Below are 12,222 nucleotides of genomic sequence, written 5' to 3' on the forward strand. Positions count from 1 at the left end.
CATAATACGATCCAATACGAGTGTTGCATGACCTCGGAAAGTCATTTCCTGAAAAGTGCATGGTCATCAATGGAAACGTAAAACTAATGGCCTAGTTTTTGTTAAAAATTATTGTATAAGTGCAATAAAGCTATACAGACGGGTTATAATGGAGCACTCATTTTTTCGTAATTTTTGAACGCACAGAACATCTTTACCATTAAATACAATAACTACTTTAACATGATAACGTACCTTACTCACATACAACATAAAACCACTTTAGCACGAAAAAATGCTATGCTCACAACGGATCACTGAGCCCCACTAAATTTGGTTCTATCTGAAAGGAAAGCAAGGGGCTGAGGTTAAGCCTGTCCACACTAATTCACCGTAGGAAAAAAGATGGCGGCTGTACATTTTACCACAATGCCTTGCAAACCTAACACAGCCTTCGAGGCACAAAGAAAGTGAAATTTTTACAATATTTTTCGCTGTGCTAAGGACATTGAGTAGCCTAAGTTTGAAGATTTTATAACATTTCTGTACGTTTTTATGAACGTTGTTAAGGTTTTCGTGCGCTTAGAACTATGGGTAAATGTACCAGTCGCCATCTTTTTTCCTACGGAGGATTCATTTGACACGAAATCATGAGTAATTAACCAAGCTTGTTCTACCAAGATGGCTGAATATTTGCCTCGTTATTTTTTTGCGTGTTCGTGGACCCCGACTCCGTCTCGATTTATAAACACGCAAAAAAGAACTGGTCAATATCCAGCCATTTTGACAGAACAAACGTGGTCAATAACCCATACATAATGGACAGACTTCATCTTCCTTGGTGGTTAGTGGTTTGTTCTTGATGGCTATCAATCGTTCAGTGCATTCTAGCTGAGATAAGCTAATCATGCCCAATGTTGTGATGTTTGATTGAATTTTCTCTTCTCCCTCACGTTCGTCGCACTCGGGTTTTGGGCGTCTCCGCCATTTTTCCTCTCGGTCCGGAGCTCGACTAGGCAGGGCCTAGTCGAGCTTTGGACTAGGCCCTGCCTAGTCCGAAGCGTGAAAGGGGCCCTTTTACGCAGGGCTCCTTTTGATACCAGCCTATGGCTGATGGGGCTACCCTGCCTAAATAACGATGACTTGACTTGGGTGGACAAGTTTAGTTAAACGTCTTGTTGTAGTTCGTGAAATTAGACATTCTTTCGATGTACTGTTGTTATTTTCTTATGAACAAGTTCATTCTAAACGGTTATTCTTATTCTATTCTGTACTTAATCGTGATAACGATAACAGTAAAGGCTGTCGAAACAGGTCTTTTTGGAAACTTGATGTGTTGTGTTTTTTTAAAAAATTGCCAGTTATCTTGTGTTATCAAGACATCTTAGAAGCAATCAATCAGACATCTTACTGTGATTGAAATGAATACCATTAGTTTCGTGCCGTAAACCGACTCTCTAACCACTGACTCACGAGCTAGACTGGGAACTGGGACTGGGAACTACCGAATTCACGAATTTGATTGGCTGAAATCGATATTGACCGCGGTCTAGATTTTCCCATCTAGACCGGCATCTAGACCGGTTTCATTTTGCGTTGAAAAAGTAGCAAACTCAAATACAAAAATGTTCACCGTTTTCTTTTATTTTCTTCTCGATCATTCATGGAAGTGCCAAAAAGCCTGATGACAAAAAAAAAAGTAAAGAGGACGAGCAAATTTCGGCAGGTTTAAGTTAAGCTCATCTCCGTTTGCAAGCAAAATGTCAGCAAACCAGTTACATTAAACGAATTAAAGTTTTTTTCTTTGCCATATAATAAACATCTTATTAACCGAGCTAAGTCGGTCTGTATGGGAGAATCTTGACCTCGGTCGTGAGTACAGACCTCACTGCGTGCGGTCTGTACTCACGACCTCGGTCAAGTTTCTCCCATACAGACCTCTTGCTCGGTTAATAAGAGCTAAATATGACGTAACGGCCCCGCTTGTTGTCCCTCTGGGATTAGTGTTGTGATTTCATCCTAGCTCGGCCCGGGTCTCCTGTAACTCAGCGATTAAAGTGCTCCATCACAACCTCGTTCCCATGGTCTCCCTCGCACGAGAGACCCTGGGAACGAGGTTGGCTCGATCAGTGCGCGAAAGGTCAGGGGTTCGACTCTCTACATGAACTCAGAGTATTTTTCTTTGTCCTACCAGTTGTGACTATAGATTCCAGTTACTCAGCAGACAGTAGCTGTTGGTAAATTAACCAAAATAAGGAATAACTTTCATACAAGTTGGTCCTGGATAGTTGTCAGCGTCCGCGTTGTGCAAATCCTCTGAATACCAAACCCTGAACTCCTGACCAGCGGTCACCATCAGAGGAATAGAGAAGCTTAACATCAACTCAGGGGAGTTGGAACCGAATCCATCAATGGTGTATGGGTAAATATGATCTTCAGGAAAAACAACGTTGTTTTGACCATCTGTGATGACAGTTGCTATATTGTTAGGGTCGCTGCAACCCCATTTACTTCTGCCATGCCAAAAGCATCCCACCTCACCGGAAATATGTACCAGTTTTAATGCAGTGACTATACCAGCCTTGCGCATATAGAACACGCCAGGAGAATCACCTCTAGCGTACATGCAAACTTCTTTTTCGAGCTCTGAGAATAAAAAGAATAAAATAAAATGAATTGCTTTCTTAACAATAATGAAAACTCTGTTACTGAAACACGCTTCATTAATTGGCCACCAGTTCAATTAACTGTTGGACGTACAAGTAAACTCACATCCCCACCGTGGTACAGGGATTGAGGGGGGCGGGGGAGGGTGGTTTGAGTCCCTTCCCTGCCCTTCCCACATATACATTATTTGGTTTTAGTAGTTAGCCCCCCGTGACGTCACCACGGAATCAAATGGATTGTCTAGCCTTATTGCCGCGGTTAAGTGAGAGGGATTTTCTACCAGTGATCACCTTCCCTTGGCTATATACTGCCTACGTGTATGTAATTTTCCTTTAATAGGCGTCATGGAAATACTACATGTAGGAATCACTATAACTATTGCTTTCAGACTTAGAACCGGAATGATCAGCCAGACTTAACCCACTACAGAGGATGGCTGTAATAGTGTACACACAATAGATCAGAGCTTCTTGGATTCTTTGACACACAGTTTTGTAAGTTTTCACGGATCTACCCAGGAAGGCTGGATGGTTTAATTGATAGCTAAGAATTTGTCAAAATTGTAACTATCAGGTGCGAAATGATGCGTTTTACTGATAGCTGAGGTGCGAGATCTGTAAGCTTTACTGATGGCAAACAAATGAGCTGACGTTTTAATCAATTGGTGAGAGACCGTCGAAAATGTAACCTTATAATTTGGATTTCAGCACCAAATACAGACCTCTATCGATTATGAGAGCTGATGTCGTCTCGACATAGCACCTGAGTAGTATATCTCAAACACGAAAGACCGTGTTTCATCGGAATATCGAAACACCGAGACGAGAGTTGGAAAAACGAAGTGCAGCGGAGTATTTTTGACGAAATTCGAGGTGTTTGGACAGCCTATGAAACACTGTCTCTAGTGTTTGACATATGTCCTCAATCGAAACAAAAACTAAGGGGTAAACGGAGAACAAAAATCGTCAAAATCTATGCTTATTTAGACCGGGCATCCAAACTTCCTGCACGGTTGTGATTTTCTTTGTTTTAAGTTGATGAATTATCAATGATTTTGAGAAAACATTTTCAAACACCAAGAACAGAGTTGAAATACGACGCGTAGCGGAGTCTTCATGGCGAACTGTGAGGTATAATAATAATAATAATAATAATAATAATAATAATAATAATAACAACAACGAAGATTTAAACAGGATGACCGATCAGTCTATTCAATACTGTTATCAAAGGGGTCCTGTAAAAGAAACTACAGTGAAAATAAGGTAAAAAAGGTAAAAAAGGTAAAAATGGGTAAAAACAGGCGTACAAAATTAGTAAAAATGTTCACTTAAGCTTATGCTAAATAAAAATCTTGACGTTATGGATATTTTTAAATGTGTTCAAACACTGTCTTAAGTGTTTGATGTATCTTCTCTCGAAACTAAAACTAAGGACAAAAAAGTTTGCTTGCATGAGTCTACTATTCACGCCATGAAATGTTAACGAGTTTGAGAAGTAAATAAAGTAACTACCTACCGCAGTTTTTTCCAACATAAGATGGATGACACTCACACCAGTAATCACCCTGCTCATACAATGCATGGCAGGTGCTGTTATGTTGGCAAGGCTCAAACAAGCACGGAGTCTAGTAAGAAGTTAGAAAAGGAAAAACAATTAGATATATTCAGTGAAAAAACTGCTCGTTCGGAGTTTAACTTAGGGCAAGTACGATATAGAGATGAAATAATTCTGTTCATACGTCAAATATCTCCTTACTAGTTATTGATTTATTTTTGCAATCACCTTAAAAGGCAAAATATTAAACAAAATAAACATAGTCTCCAGCAGAGAAGTGACGCTTTATATATATAGCAATAAATATTTCCGCATTTCCTTATTCTTTTACTATGAATTGAAGAGTTTCAGGGTTGTATTCTGAGCAGAACTTTTCAGTGGAGTTTTGACTTTTCGAAAACCTTGGGCGAACATTGTGAATACGTTTGAAAACCTTTCGAAAAGATGCAATTCTAGTTAAAAAAAAATGCATTGAAAAGATGTCAAATTCAAAGATAAATAATTCAAAGCAACAGTGTGAGTGTAAATGTTTGTCATTACACAAAGGAAATTGAAATTCATCCACTTTTTGTTTACGGGCGGTGTCACTGGGTCGTAAAAGTAATTCTCTCTGCACTGAGATTGCGATCTACTCAAAGAGTATCTTATCCAGACTGACGTGGTTGGTAAAAAATATGATTCTCTTGGTCATCCGATCTGCCGTTTGAATAGTTTAAATTCTTAATATACATTCCAAAATAACGATATAACTAATCCATCTTCGTTTGGGAACTACTAGTTAATGCTTACAGCTTTATATCTACTACTACGTAATTACTTAACTACTTGCTGCTGATATCACTTGGCACGTTTCTCCGAAATTCTTCACTGTCGTATCTGTGAATGCGCTAATTCATTATTCACCTAATATCAATACCCCGGTATAAACTAAGTTTAACACCACACCTTAAGGCTGTAATGATGGAAGCGTTCACTTGGTCCAAAGCTGTTCGAAGCGTTGTACTTATCTGTAGGCAGCAACATACAAATATGGCTGCCGTTTAAGTCAGGGCTTGCAGCAATGTTGGTTGAAAAACAACGCTGTTCTTTTAAGCAGCGAAGTAAACAAACGTTTCGATCAGTTACAAGGGTGGACTTGAACTCAGGTTCAACAAGCACGTGAAAAAAGTGGTCAGTAAAGTGAGCGAAACGAAAATTGTTATTGCGTTGAACACTTTTAGTACCTGAGGCTAATAGAAGATAAAATACGAGGGGTAAAAATATCAAGGAGGTAATCCAGATGTACAACATAGCGAATGCTGCGTGATATTGATCATGAACTGGTACTGTGATCATCATTGCTTATTAATAACTTCAAATTTTAGAACGGAGATGCCAAAGGTTGCGAAGGGTAATTGGTCACTGGTTGCCGCTAGAAACCACCCAAACGAACCAACGACGGTTCACGTGAGTAACGCAAACAATCCTACACACTTCTAATAAAAACTTTGGTCAAGGCGTATGGATAAATATGATCTTCAGGAAAAACAACATTGTTTTGACCATCTGTGGTCTGTTTAGTGTCTCGCTGATTTCAAACTCTCCCAATTTAAACACTACTGAAATTCATCATCTTTATTCACTTATCACTACTAAAGCTGTAGTCTTCAAACTGGTGACATTTCCTTAACCTTGTTCAGGAAATGAACTGATGTTTCTATGGTAGCCATGTATTTATATATTAGTAACTAAAGGGTGCTTAATCCAAATTTGGAATATTTTTAGTTCAAAGTTATGTCTTAGTGACATTTATCTCTATATCTTCATTTTCTTTTCTTGATATTTTCCAATAAAGTTCGAAGCTGTTTTGGCCTTTCTGAAAAAGTTTTAAATTCCAAGGTGGCGGATACAAGATCTTTTACGGATTTTGTTGAAGAAAGCCAGGTGAGTTTATCCCCTACTGCCTTACTGATATTGTCTACAAGTTTCAAACAACATTTTTCAACGGTTCTCGAAAGAACACCGGTTGAGTTCCATAAAGCAAGGACATCCAGTGTTCCAGTTTCTCTAGTCGGCCTGTGTTTGGCAAGTGGGGAGTGAGTGGTAAGTGTCAATTAATAAAAAAATCCGAAAATCTGAAATCTGAAAAGAATATAAGAGCGCGGTAAATTGCGCTTGTTGGTGTGTTCCTGTTATTTGACTCGATCCAATGAAGTAAATTTCTTGCCTGTTGATTCAGATGCTTTTAGACACCCCATAAACACATAATATCTCTTTATCGTTATATCTGCTAAATATAACTTCCCCAAACATCTCCCTCATTCACTATTGTATATCTCAACATCGTAGATCTCTGAAGTTACATTAACAGATGTTAATTTATTTCTTTCATTGATAACGCCATGAACGTTTCTGCTTTAAAAAAAAAAAAGAGGCTTATCAGGCCTCTCCCGACCCACTGAACATACTCAACTGACCACCAACATGCTGAATATTGACGATCCAAGACAAAAATAATAATCATTTCGAATTTCATTTTAAAACAAGTCTCCATTTTGCATATATTTACGTCCTCGATATATATTTCCAGTAAATTACGTGTCTGATCAGATCTCTTCTCAGTATAAGTACAGACAGATACAGGTAAATTATATCGATTTAACTAACCCAGAATTAATAAAACCGAATCAACTTGAAAATTAAAACATTGTCACGATTTCATGGGCTGAGTTGTATTTTGATTCTTCCACACTTTACGCCGCGTCTTGCTCTTTCTTGTTCTTCTCTTCATGAAAAACATCATATCCGCGGTCATATGGGAAAGGAAGCGATATTGGAATATTCACCATTCGAGGATAGAAAGTTGGTGAGCCGCGCACAATCGTGGAGCAGAACCGTTCCCAATCCACGGGGCCCTCCACCCCATACCCCTCCGGTCCAACAACACCAATGAGAGGCCAGGCGTCTGTTGCGCAATATTGAGTGAAACACACTCGCCTGGAGCGAGTCGAGTTGTTAGGACCTGGAGCATGCGCAGTTCGCACGTGATGGAATGAAGCGTCCCCGGATGACACTTCAATATGTACTGCGTTACTGGGGTCAAAGGTCGGGTCCGTGATTTCTGACACAAATGAATCATTCCTGAAGTGAGAGAGGATTGGCTCCTTGTGCGTTCCAGGAACGACCTACAGACAGCCTAAGGGTGTTATCAAAGGGGTCCTGCAAGTGAAAATAAGGTAAAAAGGGTAAAAAAGGTTAAAAAAAAAGGCAAAAAGGTAAAAATGGGTAAAAAAAAGGCGTACAAATTAGTAAAAATGTTCACTTAAGCTTATGCTAAATAAAAATCTTGACGTTATGGATATATTTAAATGTGTTCAAACACTGTCTTAAGTGTTTGATGTATCTTCTCTCGAAACTAAAACTAAGGACAAAAACGTTTGCTTGCATGAGTCTACTACTCACGCCATGAAATGTTAACGAGTTTGAGAAGTAAATAAAGTAACTACCTACCGCAGTTTTTTCCAACATAAGATGGATGACACTCACACCAGTAATCACCCTGCTCATACAATGCATGGCAGGTGCTGTTATGTTGGCAAGGCTCAAACAAGCACGGAGTCTAGTAAGAAGTTAGAAAAGGAAAAACAATTAGATATATTCAGTGAAAAAACTGCTCGTTCGGAGTTTAACTTAGGGCAAGTACGATATAGAGATGAAATAATTCTGTTCATACGTCAAATATCTCCTTACTAGTTATTGATTTATTTTTGCAATCACCTTAAAAGGCAAAATATTAAACAAAATAAACATAGTCTCCAGCAGAGAAGTGACGCTTTATATATATAGCAATAAATATTTCCGCATTTCCTTATTCTTTTACTATGAATTGAAGAGTTTCAGGGTTGTATTCTGAGCAGAACTTTTCAGTGGAGTTTTGACTTTTCGAAAACCTTGGGCGAACATTGTGAATACGTTTGAAAACCTTTCGAAAAGATGCAATTCTAGTTAAAAAAAAATGCATTGAAAAGATGTCAAATTCAAAGATAAATAATTCAAAGCAACAGTGTGAGTGTAAATGTTTGTCATTACACAAAGGAAATTGAAATTCATCCACTTTTTGTTTACGGGCGGTGTCACTGGGTCGTAAAAGTAATTCTCTCTGCACTGAGATTGCGATCTACTCAAAGAGTATCTTATCCAGACTGACGTGGTTGGTAAAAAATATGATTCTCTTGGTCATCCGATCTGCCGTTTGAATAGTTTAAATTCTTAATATACATTCCAAAATAACGATATAACTAATCCATCTTCGTTTGGGAACTACTAGTTAATGCTTACAGCTTTATATCTACTACTACGTAATTACTTAACTACTTGCTGCTGATATCACTTGGCACGTTTCTCCGAAATTCTTCACTGTCGTATCTGTGAATGCGCTAATTCATTATTCACCTAATATCAATACCCCGGTATAAACTAAGTTTAACACCACACCTTAAGGCTGTAATGATGGAAGCGTTCACTTGGTCCAAAGCTGTTCGAAGCGTTGTACTTATCTGTAGGCAGCAACATACAAATATGGCTGCCGTTTAAGTCAGGGCTTGCAGCAATGTTGGTTGAAAAACAACGCTGTTCTTTTAAGCAGCGAAGTAAACAAACGTTTCGATCAGTTACAAGGATGGACTTGAACTCAGGTTCAACAAGCACGTGAAAAAAGTGGTCAGTAAAGTGAGCGAAACGAAAATTGTTATTGCGTTGAACACTTTTAGTACCTGAGGCTAATAGAAGATAAAATACGAGGGGTAAAAATATCAAGGAGGTAATCCAGATGTACAACATAGCGAATGCTGCGTGATATTGATCATGAACTGGTACTGTGATCATCATTGCTTATTAATAACTTCAAATTTTAGAACGGAGATGCCAAAGGTTGCGAAGGGTAATTGGTCACTGGTTGCCGCTAGAAACCACCCAAATGCACCAACTACGGTTCACGTGGGTAACGCAAACAATCCTACACACTTCTAATAAAAACTACGACGCAATTTCTCTGAAATTTCTGAAGTCGTAAAATGGCAATTTCCGCTCTAGGGACCGCTAAATTTATGGGGTAGGGCGCTTAGACAATAATAGAATGCGCATGCGTTTAGATCAGCATAAAGATGTATGTTGTTGATTTTTTGTTACATTTATGTAAGCTTACATTCTGGCAGAGATCTCAACTCATGGCCCTTCGTAAATTTTTGTGAACAGCAGATAACCGAAGGTGCTCATTTACTCGATCAACTTTGTTATCCGGACAACTTCAATCACTCTCACCAATCCTCTCGGAGAAGGTGCTGGTTGCAAGTCGTGGGAATGTAAACTGTATCTTTCTGCAAGTTTGCTGCAGTTTGTACAGAAGAGCATTTATAATTAGAACTTTTTTATGATTGTGACATGCACCTCGAGTGGAAGCCTAAGCGACCACTGGTAACAAGTTTCCAATGCTAACAGGTTCTGACCGAATTCTGGGCAACTACAATTTTTAGTTCCGACTGTTTAGACCCGAAAACTGGGAGGATATTTCACTCTGTACGAAGTTTACATTAGAAATTTGTTGAAATATGTGTTTCACAAAGCGCTTGCCATGATGAAATTATTGTATCGCTGCTTTGTTGATCTGAGGGCAAGGTCCAAGGCCCGATTTGACTTGTTCTATTTACCTTGTTATATTAAAGAGAATTAGAGAAGCTGATGATCCGTTCGTTGTTTAGTAAATAAGCCTGTGGTTAAGTGGTTAGCATGGAAATGTACACATAGAAATTACGTACAAGTTAAGTTTAATTTTGCAAGGTAACTACCTACCATGAAACTTTATGGTTACAAGATAGCGCTTCCAGCGAATTCTTGTTTATTGCATGGCGGTCAAACTATAGTTACAGTATTCTATACTATTGTATATTTTCGTGTACTTTGATCGAGTGCTACGGTTACATATATAAGTTTTCGCTTGCCGTTTTTCGCGCTGCGCCCCAACTAACTGAACGCCTGGAAGAGGCTGATATAGAAGAGACCTTCAAAGGCTTTAATATTTCAATTAATACTATTTCCCTGTGGCCGTTAAAAGCACTGATGCTCCTGACTCGATAATTATGTCCAGAAATGCCAAGAGAATTTCCTTCCGTGAGACGAAATCGGCTTGTTCAATACACGAGTCACTTTGTCTCAACTAGGCTTCGATTTTCGCCTCGGACCAAGTGACCCGACTACTAGATAGACACATTGCAGTTATCAAGCCGTTCACTTACTTGACTGTTTATGACGCAACGCAGCGTGATTCAAATGGTTTCATTGGCTTAGGGAATGCTAATCGCCCAGAAAATTCTTTTCACGAACTGGTATATTTTTAAAATATCTCTTTTTGTGAACTTTTTTTTTAGGTAACAGTGATATTTTGAGCTTCTTCTTTGTTTTATTTTGCTATTGAACTTCATACTGCAAGTTGTTTGTAAGCACGATCGTGACGCCAGAGCAAAACAAGCTATGTTTCAACCATCGCGTTTCGTTTAAAGTTCAAGAGAAATTTGCCGACAGTTCATTCTTGTATATCCACTGATCAAAAAAAGAAACCATGTGTAATGACAAGGAATATGAAATGGCTCTTTTGGTTTTAAACTCCGCCATTGATCTTGTAGCTTATGTTTTCTTCAAGAGAGACATCAAGAAGGAGATTAAACGACATCTATGTTCTACTGTCGTAAAAGAGTGAAACAAAAAAGAACCTGTTAATGATGGCGATTGCATTACTCTAGAAAACTAAACTTCGAGAAACGTTTTTCAACTCGACACCCGACTTGTTATATTTCTCATAAAAGTTTTACTCAGAAACAGGAAAACAGGAAATCGTCTTCATTTGCCTTCAGTTAGCCTCGAACCAAGCCCCCAAAAGTAAAACTTTTAGGGTTAGGGTTAAGGGTAGGGTTAGGATTAAGAAAGCGCGATTCCCAAAAGTACTTTGGAGAAGTGAATCTAAATTGTCCTTTTAGTGGAACTAGAGATTATCTTCGAAGTTAAGTTAGCTTATATGGAAATTGATGCAAGACGTTTGCTTCTTTGAAGAGAGCCGACCATGATGGGGATGTATAGTTTTTACCATCGATCCTACAAAATAGAAAACAAAGTGGTGTTCTAAAAAAGGTGCGTGTTCAAGTGACTCGTGTCTATATAACAAATACGTCAATAGCGTTGTCTTTTCCCTACAGTTTCAGCCGATCATGTGCAATTATACGCAAAGAACACGTATATGTGGAATCTATGCAGATGAAAAAAGCTTGATCTTTAAGTGATCGCAGCGCATTGTTTCTTATTATTTCTTATTTTTTCGTAGCATTACTGACTTCACTATTTAGAGGAAGTCATATTTAGTGCAGCTCTTCTCGATGCCATTTGATTGGTCAAGGAGATTTAAAAAAATAATTAGGTGTCAGAGGAAGGCATTTATGTCGAACAAATGAATAATTATGCTAAATAGCGATTGGTTTAATTCCTAAGGAACTTAACTCAAACACGCAATGGGCTTCTTCCAAACGTTAAGGAATCATTTCTAGTTGAAATTTAATGTTAAATTCATTTGTTCAAGCCAGGAAGAAAAAATATCTCCCATTCTATGAGATAGCAGAGAAAATCTGGAAATATTTATTGTGTGATATCCACCATAAGCCGTTTCGGACTCACCAGCTGTTTTCTTCTCATGCACATATAAGCGATTTCGACTTACTGTCAAGAATATCGGATTATCAACACGTTTAGCTTAGAATGAAATATCCGTTATTACAGTGATTCAAAGGCAATTGTCTTGGCCGTGATATTTTGATTAAAAAAAAATTCTTTTTAACATACAACGATATAATTTCAGTATAAAATAATTAAAATTCAAAGTCGGTCTTTGCAGGATGGTCAAAGACAGTTAAGCTTGCATAAGTACCAAAGAAACTTGTCAGGATATAGAGCACATTTTGTGTCCCTGAAATTTGCAGAAATTAGAAGCAAGCGTTGACT

The sequence above is a fragment of the Orbicella franksi genome, chromosome 1, assembly GCF_964199315.1.
Source record: "Orbicella franksi chromosome 1, jaOrbFran1.1, whole genome shotgun sequence".
Taxonomy (NCBI): Eukaryota; Metazoa; Cnidaria; class Anthozoa; order Scleractinia; family Merulinidae; genus Orbicella; species Orbicella franksi.